The sequence below is a fragment of the Lynx canadensis genome, chromosome D3 (assembly GCF_007474595.2).
Source record: "Lynx canadensis isolate LIC74 chromosome D3, mLynCan4.pri.v2, whole genome shotgun sequence".
Classification (NCBI taxonomy): Eukaryota; Metazoa; Chordata; class Mammalia; order Carnivora; family Felidae; genus Lynx; species Lynx canadensis.
Window position 1 is genome coordinate 25716635 of NC_044314.2, and position 14025 is coordinate 25730659.

The window sequence follows — 14025 nt, forward strand, 5'->3', positions numbered from 1 at the left end:
GGGGAAGCCAGGTTTTCCTGGTAGCCCACCTGCCTCCCCTGGCCAGAGTGGTCATCACCCACAGGCCTTCTAAGTGCCACTGGAGGACCACACGCCAACCCGCAGGCGAGCCCAGCCCCAGGCTCCCAGAGGCGGGGCTCCCAGACCAGCTGGGGTTTGGATTAGTGGAGGGAAGAGAGGGCGTCCCTGCCTGGTTCTACTCTCTTTTGTCTCAGTTCACCCCTCAAATTTTGGGGTGTCTTACAGGGTACTGCCCCCTCCCTGGGCAGCGACATCACTCTGGTGGCCTTATCCCTCTCACCTGTAGATATCTCAGCCCCCACCAGGAACCTGGGTTTTCTCATCTCCCTAGCCCTGTCTGCCATCATGCAATAAAACAACCAAATCCTGTCCTCCCTGCCTCATTCAATCTGTAATTATAAAATGCAAATCTCTCTCCTACTTTCCCTTCTCGGACTCCACTTAGTATGATTCCTTTCGGGGCCTTGTAGTGCCTCTCACCTTTTAACCTCCTCACCCCAGACCCTTGTCCCCATGCATTTGTAGTTCCTCAAACACACCTTGCTTCTGGGCTTCCAAGCAAGTGCTTTCCATCCTCTTCGATTGGCTCTCTTCTTATCCTTCAGGATGTAACTCAGGCCACACCTCCTCCAGGAAGCCTCTTCCCCCCCCTTTAAAAATATCTGCCCTGAAGAGACATGGGTGGTGTAGGATTCTGTCTCCCCTACTGAATCATAAGCTCTTGGTGCTCCGAAGCATCAGCTGCGGCCCCACTTAGGATCTGCTATCCTAACATTTCCTAGCACAGTGTTCAGTGTGCACACTAGTTCCTAGCACACCTAGTTCAGACAGGGCTTGTCCCCTGAACTAGGAAGAGGGAGGCAGAATTGCGGGCTTAGTTTGGCCTGGGAATAAAAACAGGCAGCGTTGCTTGTGACCTGTGCGCTAGGCAGTGTTCCAAGCATTCCAAGCACACTGGGATTATCCCATATAATCCTTACAAACCGCCCTAAAAATAGATGCCATTATTAGCCCCATTCTACAGATGAAGAAACCGAGGTTCAAAGAGTTGCCCAAGTCCCCCAGCTGGTAAGCAGCAGTGTCAGATTTCATCATCTCTCTGCTGTCTAATCTCTAGGGGCACGCCTGTGTCAGGGGGTGACCGTGTTGGGCACTTTTTTTTCCCCTAAAACAAGTTCTGGTTTGAAAGGACCAAGCTGATCCGACGGCCAAATAACAGAAGCGACACCTGATGTCTGTGCCCGGTTGTAGGCACCAAGGCCTCGCCAGCGTCGTGCCCCCCGTGGCCCCGCGCCGTAGCAGCGAGGCAGGCGGGCCTTAGCTAGGCCGTGGGAGCCAGCGCTCCAGTGGGTGAGAGAGGCTGGTGGGGCACCCAACGCCAGCACGCGCAGACCTCCTGGTGGGCCAGCGAGGCCCCACACTCAGCCTGCTTTCTGTCCAGCGTGCTTGTTGGCCAGGGCAACGGCTCGAAGCACAGCTCATGAATGAGTGAGTGCGGGGGCAGGTGGGACGGGGATCTGACATAAAAGAGGATGTGACTCACGGTCCTGGGTTTTGGAGTCACATCGACCGGGGTTTGAGTACTTACTTGGGCAAGTCACTTAACCTCTCTGAACCTCAATTTCTGAAACAAAATGGACATTATACCTGCCTCATGGGGCCAAGAGGGGGATTAGTGAGAAAATACATCTGAAGAGCTGGCCGTATGGTAATTAGGCTGAACCACGTGGGACTGCTAATATCTGACCGTTGTGACCTACGAAGATGGCAATTTCATATCGCTTCATCTGCTAGATGCTCGATTCAAGGCAGCGGCGGTTAGGGGTCCCCAACCTTCTTTTGGCTGTGGAGCTGCCCGCAGGGGCTGACGGTGACCTCCGTGTGCTGTAGTGCAAGCTGGCTGGCTGCACAACTAAGGCCATCGGCAGTGGGGGATGGTCAATACTGGGGTGACCCCTTCCTGCTCAGAACGGCCAGCAAACCGCTGAGCCCAGGTGAGAGCAGGAGGTGAATGCCGGCAGGAGGCAGCCAGGAGGGCTGGGGTGACCTGGCCTTGGGGAAGGGGCGTGGGCCCCCCAGCGGTGCCCGCTGAGCCACGTGCAGCCTGCACAGCCCCGGGTTTCCTGGTGCTTCAGCAGCAGGCCTGAGCTGCCAGCTCAGCAGTTTTCCCCAACCAGAAGTGCCCCCCTCTCTTTCTGAAAGTAACAATTTTCTAAAAATAGATTCCCTCCCCTCCCCCCCGCTGCAATTAATCTACCGAACACAAAGTGGCCGCTGGAGGCGGCCCCTGGTGGGTTCGGACCAGTGCAAGCACTTTGATTAATTCAGGGACGATTTACTGGCTAGTGGGGGTGGGGAGGTGGGAGACCCGGGATGAAGGCTGGGTGAGAGCTGGGGGCGGGCCGGGGTGGACTCACCATTTGGTGCCCGTCGGAGCCACAGAGACTAGGAGAGCTGGGAGCCTCTTTCTAGAGAGTCTATGTGATGAAGATTTAAGAGCCACAGGATCTCAACCCCAGCCCTGAGGTGGTCCCATGGACACGTGTGCCCTGGGCCAGGCTAAGCTGGTAAATAAACCCCGGGGCACCTTCCTGGTGCTGCCATTTTAGTAGGATCTTTGGGGAAAAAAAAGACTCAAATTGTTTTGATCCTAAGACAAGCCCCTGTCTGTGACGTAGTAGTTTGCAAACGTGACATGAATTGTTGGGAAAAAAGACAAAAACAAAAACAAAACCAAGATGCTTTGTTCCTGGTGCTGCTCTCAGTGTGGTCCCAGGCCAGCGTGGGCACTTTGGTGGAAAAGTATGAGATGGAGTCTGCGCCTTGGATATACAGGCCCTGGAGGTAGAAATGGGACGTATCTCTTGGGGCTGCACTGAACCCGAAAGAAAATACCGGTTAATTCGTAGATAATGATATCACGTTAGTTCTCAGCAGTGCAGAGAGCCCTTGCACACGCATTCTGCTTCTGATGCGGGATGGCGGCTTCCGCAGAGCCCCATTGGAGAAGAAGACCTGAAACACTGCTCCGGGAAGCCGACTGCGTGTAAATGTCACTTTTTGTGTGTCACCGGGCTGGGATTGGGCACTTTGCCCGTCCAGATGAATCGGTGGCCTGCTCCACGCACGCAGGTGCTCACCCAGTCTGTCGTGCCTTCTTTGTCTTTATGAAGACTGGTCTCGTACCTGCAGCGTGACTGGGGCTCCTTGAGGTCAGGCACCCGCTCTCGTACTGATTCGAATCTTTCAGAGCACGAACCCAGCTCTGGGCTTATAGTAAGTGCACAGTTAATGCCCGCTATAGTTGACATGAACCGAGCTCCAGCGTGCTTTCTGAGGATGGGTGGGGTGCCCTCTGAGGGCACGGTCTCCCCACTACTCATCAAAGTGCCCCCTGGCCTGCTCCTCACCTCCTACAAGCCGCTCGCAGCCCCTCCCGTCTCCACAGGAGCAAGCTACCCACAGCGGTCCAGCCTAGGTCGCTGCCAGCTTAGACCCAGCCGAGACCAGTGCCCTCCTGGGCTTCTTCACTCAGCCAAGGAGAGAGAGAGAGTTCCAGAGCAGAGCCCAGGCTCAACTGAACACAGTGATTTGAATCCTCAGGTAGCATTCCCAGGATATCCTCTTGTCTTATTTTTTTATTATTATTATTTTTAATGTGTATTCATTTTCGAGAGACAGAGAGAGACAGAGCATAAGCGGGGGAGGCACAGAGAGAGAGGGAGACACAGAATCCGAAGCGGGTTCCAGGCTCTGAGCTGTCAGCACAGAGCCTGACGCGGGGCTCGAACCCACAGACTGTGAGATCACGGCCTGAGCTGGAGTCGGATGCTTAACCGACTGAGCCACCCAGGACCACCCCCCCCCCCACACCCCTTATCCTCTTATCCTGCTTTATCTTTCTTCACAGCACTGTTTGACATCGTATGTATTGTATTACATGCATGTTTAACACTTTATGATATATCTGTTTATTGGTTTGGCTATTGGCTGACTTTTCGAGCAGAGACAAAGCTTCAAGACAGCAGGAACTTGGCTCTGGCCGCTGCCGCATCCCCCGGTATCTAGAACAGTGCCCAGCACACCGTGGGCACGCGACAGATATTCCTTGGTTGAATCAGTGTTGCATGACTACTTCACTTTCAACTCAAATACACGCAATTCAAGTTCCAGGCGAAACCAGTTTTCCCCAAGAAAAGCGCTTGCTTTATATTTGTGAAAAGAAAGGGTGCATTCTCGTCTTTATCCCCACTCCCCCCAAGGTAAATGCAGTTTCTGAAGGCTAAGTTTGTGCCAGGCTCTCTCTGCCAGGGACTTGGTGTTGTCTCTAAGGTAAGGGTTGTTATTATCCCATTTTACAGGTGAGGAAGTGGAGGCCCAGGGAGTAGCAGAGCAGGAGCAGGTCTGCCTAATTCTACACCCCTTGAGTTGAGCCCTGAGCCCCCATAGGAGGCCGCTGTTTTGAAAGTGCAGTTTTCACGGTTTCTTTCCTCCAAGCGAAGATATGTCCCACTGAGGCAGCTTGAGACTCTAGGGGTATCCCTGCCAGGAGGCTGGCTCTGTGGCCAGGCTATCCTGTGCCATCAGGGTCTGGAATCTTTGCTGCATCTGGGCTTTGCGTCATCAGCACCAGATCTTTTAATGACACACTGCAGCCAGGGAAATTACAGTGCTCGGGAGACTTGTCCCAGAGGCCCAGCCCAGGGTAATTCCAGAGCAGGAGAGGATGCTGGGAATAACAAGAAAGACAGGGTCAGGCTGCCAGCCTTAGGTAATGGAATGGTGTGTGCCAGTAATGGGGAATGTGGGATGGGTAATTTTACTTGATTTATGCAGACTTTTGTTTCCAGATTTTAAAAACACTGAAAACCCCAAAATGAAAAGTCAAAACCACCCTCGATGTCATCATTTGAAGCTACGCCTTCCAGGGGCGCCTGCATGGCTCAGTTGGTCAAGGGTCCAACTTCGGCTCAGGTCACGATCTCACAGTTTGTGAGTTCGAGCCCCACGTCGGGCTCTCTGCAATCAGCACAGAGCCCTCTTTGGATCCTCTGTCTCCTCTCTTCCCCTCCCTCCCTCCCTCCCTCCCTCCCTCTCTCTCTCAGAAAATAAATAAACATTAAAAAAATATAAAGTTACGCTTTCAGAGCCACTCCTGGAGGCTACGGAGGCTTTAATGCATCCCCTTTCTAAACTTGGCCTCTGATTCTACATACACACATATACAATTTTCATGACTGAAGCCATGTTACACATTTGGGCTTGCTACCTGTCTGTGTCCCTTCATAATACATCCCACATATTTCTGTAGGCCATTCATTTTCACGTCTAGTATTGGAGCTGAGTTTAGATGCTGGTATTCACTGAAAAGATACACCCCTTGATATTGAATGGGAGTGACGGTGTGGGACAACTGGAACCCTCTTGTGAGGACGGTGCGGGTATAAAATGGTTCAGTACTTTTTGAAAACTGGCCGTATCCACTAGAGCTAAAGATAGCCATGCCTGTATCAGAAACGCACACATACATTCACTAAAAGTTGTGCTCAAGAACAGGCACAGTAGCACTCTCTTCAAGTGGCCAAAACGATGGAAACATTGTCCATCAGAAGCAGAATGGACTTTTTTTTTTTTTAATGTGGTAGGGCGCCTGGGTGGCTTAGTTGGTTGAGCGTCTGACTCTTGGTTCCGGCTCGGGTCGTGGTCTCACGGCTTGTGGGTTCGAGCCCCTCATCGGGCTCCGTGCTGACACTGTGGAGTCTGCTTGGGATCCTCTCTCTCTGCCCCTCCCCTGCTCGCTTGCTCTCTCTCTCTCTCAAAATAAATAAATAAACTTCAAAAAATGTTTCTTGAAAAATTAAACAAATTTTTAAAGAAAAAAAATTAAAAATTTTTAAAGTATTTAATTAAATTATTTAATTTTTAAATTAAAATTAAAATTTTTTTAATTTTTAAAAATTAAAAAAAAACACCCACATGGTTAATTTCTACAGTGGACATCACACAGCAGTGGGAACAATGACCTGAGCCGAAGTCAGATGCTCAACTGACTGAGCCCCCCAGGCGCCCCGTAGGTGTTTTTTTGTATCCTATGTGCATCGTGGAGGCTCACATACATACAGTAAGCACCCTGCCTATAATATCCTGCCAGCTTTTGCTTAATTTTGATTGTTCAGTTTGTACATTTGAGGACCCACTACATGCTAGACCCTGTTGGGCGCTGAGGTAGAACAAAGGAGTAACATACAATCTCTGTCCAAGCAGGTTCATAATTGGGTGCTTATCCAAACCAATATTCATTGTTTATATATTTTATTTTGGGGGTGCTCAAAATAGGTAAATGTATAAATACAATTGTGTTTGTTTTGCTCTTTACTTTGATCTCTCTCTTTTTTTAACTAATTAATTAATTGAGAGAGAGAAAGAGCACGAGCAAGCAAGGGAGGGGGCAGGGAGAGAGGGAGAGAGAGAGAATCCCAAGCAGGCTCCATGCTGACAGCACAGAACCTGATGCAGGGCTCGAACTCATGAAACACGAGATCACGACCTGAGCTGAAACCAAGAGTTGGACAGTAAACCAACTGAGCCACCCAGGCACCCTTATTTTGATCTCTTTAGCAACCTATGTTCACGACTTTAAAATCAGAGACTAAATAAATAAGAAGGAAAAAGAATTTTTTAAAAAATCACATCTGGTCCCACAATCGCAAAGCACCTGCTAACATTAGAGCACAACCCTTTAAGATTTCTAAAAAATACATTTTTTAAAAAAAATTTGTTTTAATGTTTATTTATTTTTGAGAAAAAGAGAGAGAACTGAAGTCAGATGCTTAACCGACTGAGCCACCCAGGCACCCCTAAAAAGTACATTCTAATGTGCCCACCGTGTAGGAGATGCTCAAAGAAAATTTGTCAAATTCTTATAAAATCACATTATCATATTGTTTTGTACACTGCACCACCCAGCCCTCTTGTGCTCCCATGAGTGTATGTTCCAGTCCAGGAATGCTTGGCCACTTCTGACATTTTCTTTCATCATTGAGAGGGGAGAGGGTGTGAATTTTTTTTCACGTGTCTGAGGGACATTTGCATTTTTTCTATGAATTTTTGATGTATATCCTTGGCCTATTTTTTTCCTTTGGCTTCTTATTCTTTATGGTCATTTCTTTTTCAATTAATTTTTTTCAAAGTAATTCACGCACAAAATTTAAAGTCAAAGACTATTGAACGCCTTATGATGAAATCCAGCACGGTTCACTGTCCTTTCTTTTCTCCCTTAAGTTTACCCGAAATAACCCTTTCGACTCTGCCAGTTGTTTCTTTTGGTATTTATCGCCGCATTTCTTCTTTTTTTTCGGTACTTAAACATTTTTTAATTGGTTTAAAATGTTGCAAAAAGATCCGTTCATCATCAAATATTCACAGGTGCAGAGGTGTGTCAAGAAAAATTTAAAGCCCTTCTCAGTGTCTTCAGGGCTACTTTCAGAGGTAATTTATATTAGAACTCTGATTATATTACCATGTTTCTTTCTTTTTTTTAAATAAATTCTTTTTTAAGTTTATTCAGTTATTTTTTTAGTGATCTCTGCAAGTTTTTTTAGTAATCTCTGCATTCAACGTGGGGCTTGAACCCACGGCCCTGAGATCAACGTCAATCACATGCTCCTTTGACCGACCCAGCTGGGTGCCATATTTCTAAATAATATTCCTCTTCTGGTATTTCTTAATACACCAAGTTTAGATTTTTTTTTTTTTTTTTTTTTTTTTTAAGTAGGCTCCACTCCCAGAGTGGAGCCCAACGCGGGGCTCAAACTCACGACCCTGAGATCCAGACCTGAGCTGAGATCAAGAGTTGGATGCTTAGGGGCACCTGAGTGGCTCAGTCGGTTGAATGTCCAACTTTGGCTCAGGTCGTGATCTTGCGGTTCGTGGGTTCGAGCCTCGCGTCCGGCTCTGTGCTGACAGCTCGGAGCCTGGATCCTGCTTCGGATAATGTGTCTCCCTCTCTCTCTGCCCCTCTCCTGCTCATGCTCTGTCTCTGTCTCTCAAAAATAAACATTAAAAAAAAAAAAGAGTTGGATGCTTTACTGACTGAGCCACCCGAACATCCCCAATTTTGTATTTTATCTATTAAATCTCTAGTCACTTTCTAGCCTGGGGTTGGCTCTCTTGAATCGTCACACCATGTCCTTTCTCATCAATACTCCATACTCCCATCGGACTACTGGTGTTCGCTTTGAGCTGGGGCGTGTACTGCGGGTGCCTGTATTTTCTTACCCAATTCCTTGATGGTCCTGGAGACAGGACTTCCCAGCAGGTCCTTTCAGTGTTCTTGGAGTTCGTTGTACTTTTTGCCCTTGCTTTTCACGCTCTTCAGATCCTTCTTAACACAGTTGGGCTCAGGGTCCGACTGGCCAGACGTTTGGTCAGTTCAGCGTTTTTTTCTCTCCCGAACCCTCAGTCCTTCCGCTCTAGTCTGGACAGGCTGGCTTGCTGGCCTGCTGCACAGCATCCCTCCACCTCTCTGTTGTTGTGAGTCTGCTGTTCCCTAGATCCCATGAGTTCCCCTTCCTTGGTTCAGGCTGTCATCGTGGTGCCAATCATCGTTAGATACTGCTCGTACCATGTTTTCCTTTCTCCCTCCCCCCCTTCTTCCTCCTCGCTCCACCCCCTACCCCTTAACCTGCTGAGGACTGCGTGGCGGAAGGAAAGAAAAGGACCTGTTGGTAGCCTCAGCCTCTGCTCCGTCATGTCTGGCAATTCCATTCCGGCCCTGGACTCACAGGAACTAAGAGCCCTGTTGGCAACTACAACCGACCTCCCACCGCCCGTCGGAAGCCTATTCAGGGGTCCTCCGTTGTTTCCAGAGCTTCCCCTCTGGGAGTCACTCCCTGCCCCCCCCCCCCCCCCACAATTTACCACTCACACATAAACCACGTGGAGAGCCCTCTGCAGAGAAATGCCCTCTCTCTCTCTCTCTCTCTTTCTCTCTCCTGTTGTCTTCCCAGTGATTTCTGGTGTCTGTGATATAAAGGGGCCCTGGACACGGGATCCAGCACCTCGAACCCATCTGCCCCAAAAGCTGAGTCACCTTCCTCCTTTTCCCTTCTGCTCCTCATCCCTGCCCCCCCCCCCCCCCCGGTGCCTTTCTCTCACTCTGGACTAGAAGTTTCTGACTGTCCACTTTTTTTTCCCCCAGCCACTGCCTCAGCTTAGACACTCTTGGCCTCCACCCTGAGCAGTTCAGAGGCCCCCTGACCCCTCTCCCGGTACCCTTGCCATCACCCCACTGATCCATACTCCAGGTGATGGCAGAGGGCTTTTTGTACAACGCAGCTCTGAGTTGTTTTGCTTGCAAAAGACGTGCACTTGCACAGCCTCAACACCTTTGCACAGGCCTCTTGACCTGGATCACACTCCCCTGCCCCCCTGCCCCATCTGGTGAAGTTCATTTCTTCTTTCAAGGCTCAGCCAAGTATCCAATTCTCTAAGAAGCCTTCCAGTCTCGCCTGTTGGCATGAAACGTGTTCTGCATCGCTTTGTATGACACTTTCTTGTAACCTCCGTCCACATCTGCTGTGGGAGCACAGAACGAGGGGGTCACATAGCCCGGACCAGATCCTGTCACCAGCTAGCTGAGCCACAGGTCACCTTCCCTCTGCGCATCGATCTGTATGCGCCCTTTATGGAGAAGAACCTGGCTTCGTTCAACACCGGTTATGTGGCCTATGCTGAGTTTTCCTTACAGAATATAATTATGTGCGGAACCTCAAAGCCCGTCAGCAACACCCTTCTGTGCATATACGTTCATTTTTGATAGTGTGGGCGGGGGACGGGATAAACAAGGACTTGGAGGTGGCCCAATGCAATCGGGAGGATGTCTGTTAGTGCTGATTTGCTCTGTGTCACCCGGGCTCTCAAGCCGACTTGGGGAATTCTTTCTACTTGAGTGTGTGGGGCAGCCAAGGGGCGAGATACCTGTTTTCCCAGCTTCCCCAGCGGCCGAATGTAGCCACGTGACCTGGGATCGGCCAATCAGATGCCCCTGCCCCGGTCTTGGCGTCAGGATCTGGGAACAGAGAAGCAGGGACGAGGCAGAGTCATCCTAGGGGTGGGAAGTAGCCACATCCTGTTTCTGGGGAACAGCAGTGTCTGCAGGGCCAACAGCGCGGTCCAGTGTTTGGTGTCCAGTGCTGATGTTAGTGGGGAGAGAAGGGTCATCTGGTGCTCCGTGGCGGGGCCAGTGGGTTCTCAAGAGGCCAGCTTTATGGTGTGGTTTTGGTAGCCGGCCCTGCTATGGAGAAGTTCTCCCGCCTGCTGTTGATTCTGTGACCTACCCAGGATCCTGTCATGACTTCTCTTTTGTGTTTAACTCAGCCTGAATAATCTTCTGCTGTTTGCACCTATGGAGACTGCCCGTGGCTAGAAGCTGGGTGAGGCCTCGGGCATGGCTGGCCGCCGTCCTCCCACTGGGACAGGAGGGCTGGGAATCTTCGCCCCTCCCGGTGGTGACAATGACCATGGTGTCCTTCCCACCTGATGGTCACTTGGGTCCTAAGCAGGCAGGGGCAGAGTTGTAAAGTTACAGAATCCCTTGGGAATGCTCTTAGGAGGACCCAGCCTTGAAATAGACACGTCCTAGGCCGTGTCCCTCCCTCATAGGAACCCTGCAGTTTTAAATTTAAATTTTTTTTTTTTTTTTTAATTTTAGAGAGCAGGAGAGAGTGCGTGAGTTGGGGAGAGGGGCAGAGGGAGAGAGAGAAAATCCACGCTCAGCGTGGAGCCTGACAGCTTGACACGGGGCTCTATCCCTCGACCCTGGGATCGTGACCTGAGCCGAAATCAAGAGTCAGACGCTCAACTGACTGAGCCAACTAGGGGCCCCTGAGAGCTATGCAGTTTTAAAACCAAGGCCATCCTACAGAGCAGCAGGGGGCTGCCCCCCCCCCCACTCCCCCGCCGCCCCTGCTCAGGTGGCTTGGGTTCTTAGCTTGCTGCAATTGACTTGCTGTGTGGCTTGGGAAAGTCGCTCTTTTTGTCTGGGCCTCAGTGTCCTCACTTAGAACTCTGGGGTATGGGCAGATAAACTGGGAGGCCTCTTCAAGTACTAGTGCATTCAGTAGGGGCATCCAGAGCCTCTGGGGCCTCCTCCCCACTCCTGCCCCCTACTCAACCCCCGAACTCTGTGACATCCCTAACAGCACATAGTAGGTGCTCAGAAAGTGTGATTTGTCAGTCCTAGGCTATGGCAGGCTCTGTTAAGGGGTGTGGGTGGCTGGCAGCCTCCTGGGCCATGACAGAGGATGTTTTTCTGGGAACTCACAATCTCTCTGTCCTTGGTCTCTACAGAAGAGGAGAAGGTGAAGCGGAGCGGGAGAATGGGAAGAGGGGACAACAGGCTGGGCACTGGCCCTGAAGCAGCCACAGCAGGCACTTTCTGGGAAGCCGCCCCCAGAACCTAACCCAGTGTAGGCTGAGGAGGCCCCGTCTCCAGCCCGTTTCCCTTGAACTGGAGCCAGGCGGTCCTCACGCATTACTCACTGGCGGGGCGGCCCTGGCCCGGGGCCAAGGCAAACAGGCCTCCAGCCTGCCTGGGGCTGGTCGGCCCCGGCTTGGGAGGGGAGGGAGGCGCCCACGCCTGGCCCCTGCTGTGGCCAGCATGCCTGCGTCCCCCTGCCAGCCCAGCCCCAGCCTGGCTGAGGGGTCAGGTTTGGGCCCAGCTTCCACCAGGCTTCGGCCTGGCAGTCCCTGTGGAGCTGGTGGTGCGGAGGGCCTTCCTCCTCCTGGTGCCTGGGTCCTCTCCCTCCACCAAGGGGGAAGCCATGACTTCTTCCCATGTGGCCAATGCAATGGCTTCACCTGGCACCTGCCACCGACCTGCCCCTGGGACAGCAGAGGAGGAGGGAGCCATGGCTCATGCTCTCCCCGAGCTCCAGATCTGAATCGCAGAACAGGATCATCTACAGGAAGTAACTCGTGATACCCATCAAATATTGTACATTAGAAGGAGTGCAGAGAAGGGACAGACCACACGGGCTAGGTAGACTTCCCTACAGGAAGTGGGCCCTGGTAGGGCCTTGAAAGATAAGGAACGTTTGAACAGCCTTCACGGAGGAAGAGAGGGGAGTCTGTGCACTGGGCAGGGTTGGTGTGGGGGTCTGAGGATGTGATGGGCCTGAAGATTGGGGCAGGGGAAGGAGAGGAAAGGTAGCTAGGTGAAGTGGATGAGGCCTGGACAGGCCCAGTCACCCTCGTCCAGAACCTACCTCCCCATGCTTCTGGATAACCATCCACCCATCCACCTGTTCATGCATTCACCTACCCACCCATCCATCCATCCATCTACCCACCCACCCATCCATCCATCCATCTACCCACCCACCCATCCATCCATCTACCCATCCATCCATCCATCCACCCACCCACCCATCCATCCATCCATCTATCTACCCATCCATCCATCCATCCATCCACCCACCCACCCATCCATCCATCCATTTACCCACCCATCCATCCATCCATCTGCCCACCCATCCATCCATCCATCCATCCATCCATCTACCCACCCACCCATCCATCCATCTACCCACCCATCCATCCATCCACCCACCCACCCATCCATCCATCCATCCATCTACCCACCCATCCATCCATCCATCTGCCCATCCATCCATCCATCCATCTACCCACCCACCCATCCATCCATCTACCCACCCATCCATCCATCTATCCATCCATCCATCCATCCATCCACCCACCCACCCATCCATCCATCCATCTACCCACCCATCCATCCATCCATCTGCCCACCCATCCATCCATCCATCCATCCATCCATCTACCCACCCACCCATCCATCCATCTACCCACCCATCCATCCATCCATCCATCCATCTACCCACCCATCCATCCATCCATCTGCCCACCCATCCATCCATCCATCTGCCCATCCATCCATCCATCCATCTACCCACCCACCCATCCATCCATCTACCCACCTATCCATCCATCCATCTATCCATCCATCCACCCATCCATCCATCTACCCATCCATCCATCCATCTACCCACCCACCCATCCATCCATCTACCCACCCATCCATCCATCCATCTACCTACCCATCCAGCCACCAATCCATCCATCCATTCAACCTACAAATATCTATTCAGTATCTGCTATAAGCTAGAATCTGTACTAGATATTTTCACAGATTCTTATAACACCTTGAAGCCTGGCTTCCTGTAGGCTCAAAAAATGTTTGCTTAAATAGTTGGAACAGTAGTGATTGGAAGAGCCCTGTCTCTGCCCTCAAGAAGCTTATTGTCTTCTGGAACCAAAAATATCAAATTACAAATTGTGACAAGTGTTACACAAGACCAGGGTACCAGGGGAGACAAGAAGAGGGTAAAGACAATGGGCCCTTAGACTGCTCTGTGATTCTGGGCAACTTGACCTCTCCATGCCTCAGTTTCTGCATCTGTAAAATGGGAATAATGATAGTGCCTACTTGACAGAGCTGTCCCTTAATTTTGTTTCAATCATCAAAATCAGAAAGTTTTAATATTGACACAATTTTCTAATCTACAGTCTGTGTTTAGTTTCGGTCATCTCAATAATGTCTTTTTCTTTTTTTTTTTTAATGTTTGTTTATTTATTTATTTATTTATTTATTTATTTTGAGAGAGGGAGGGAGAGGCAGAGAGAGAGGGAGACAGAGAACCCAAGCAGGCTCAGAGATGTCATGGTAGAGCCTGACGTGCACTTAAACTTACGAACCGTGAGATCATGACCCGAGCTGAATTCAAGAGTCAGACACTTAACCGACTGAGCCACCCTAATAATACATTTTTCTTAACAGCTTAACGGTTATATATTTCACATACCATACACTCTAAGTAGTGTAAAATTAAATGGTTTTTAGGATATTCACATATGTACAACCATCAGAACTGTCCATTTTAATTTTTTTTAACGTTTATTAATGTTTGAGACAGAGAGAGACAG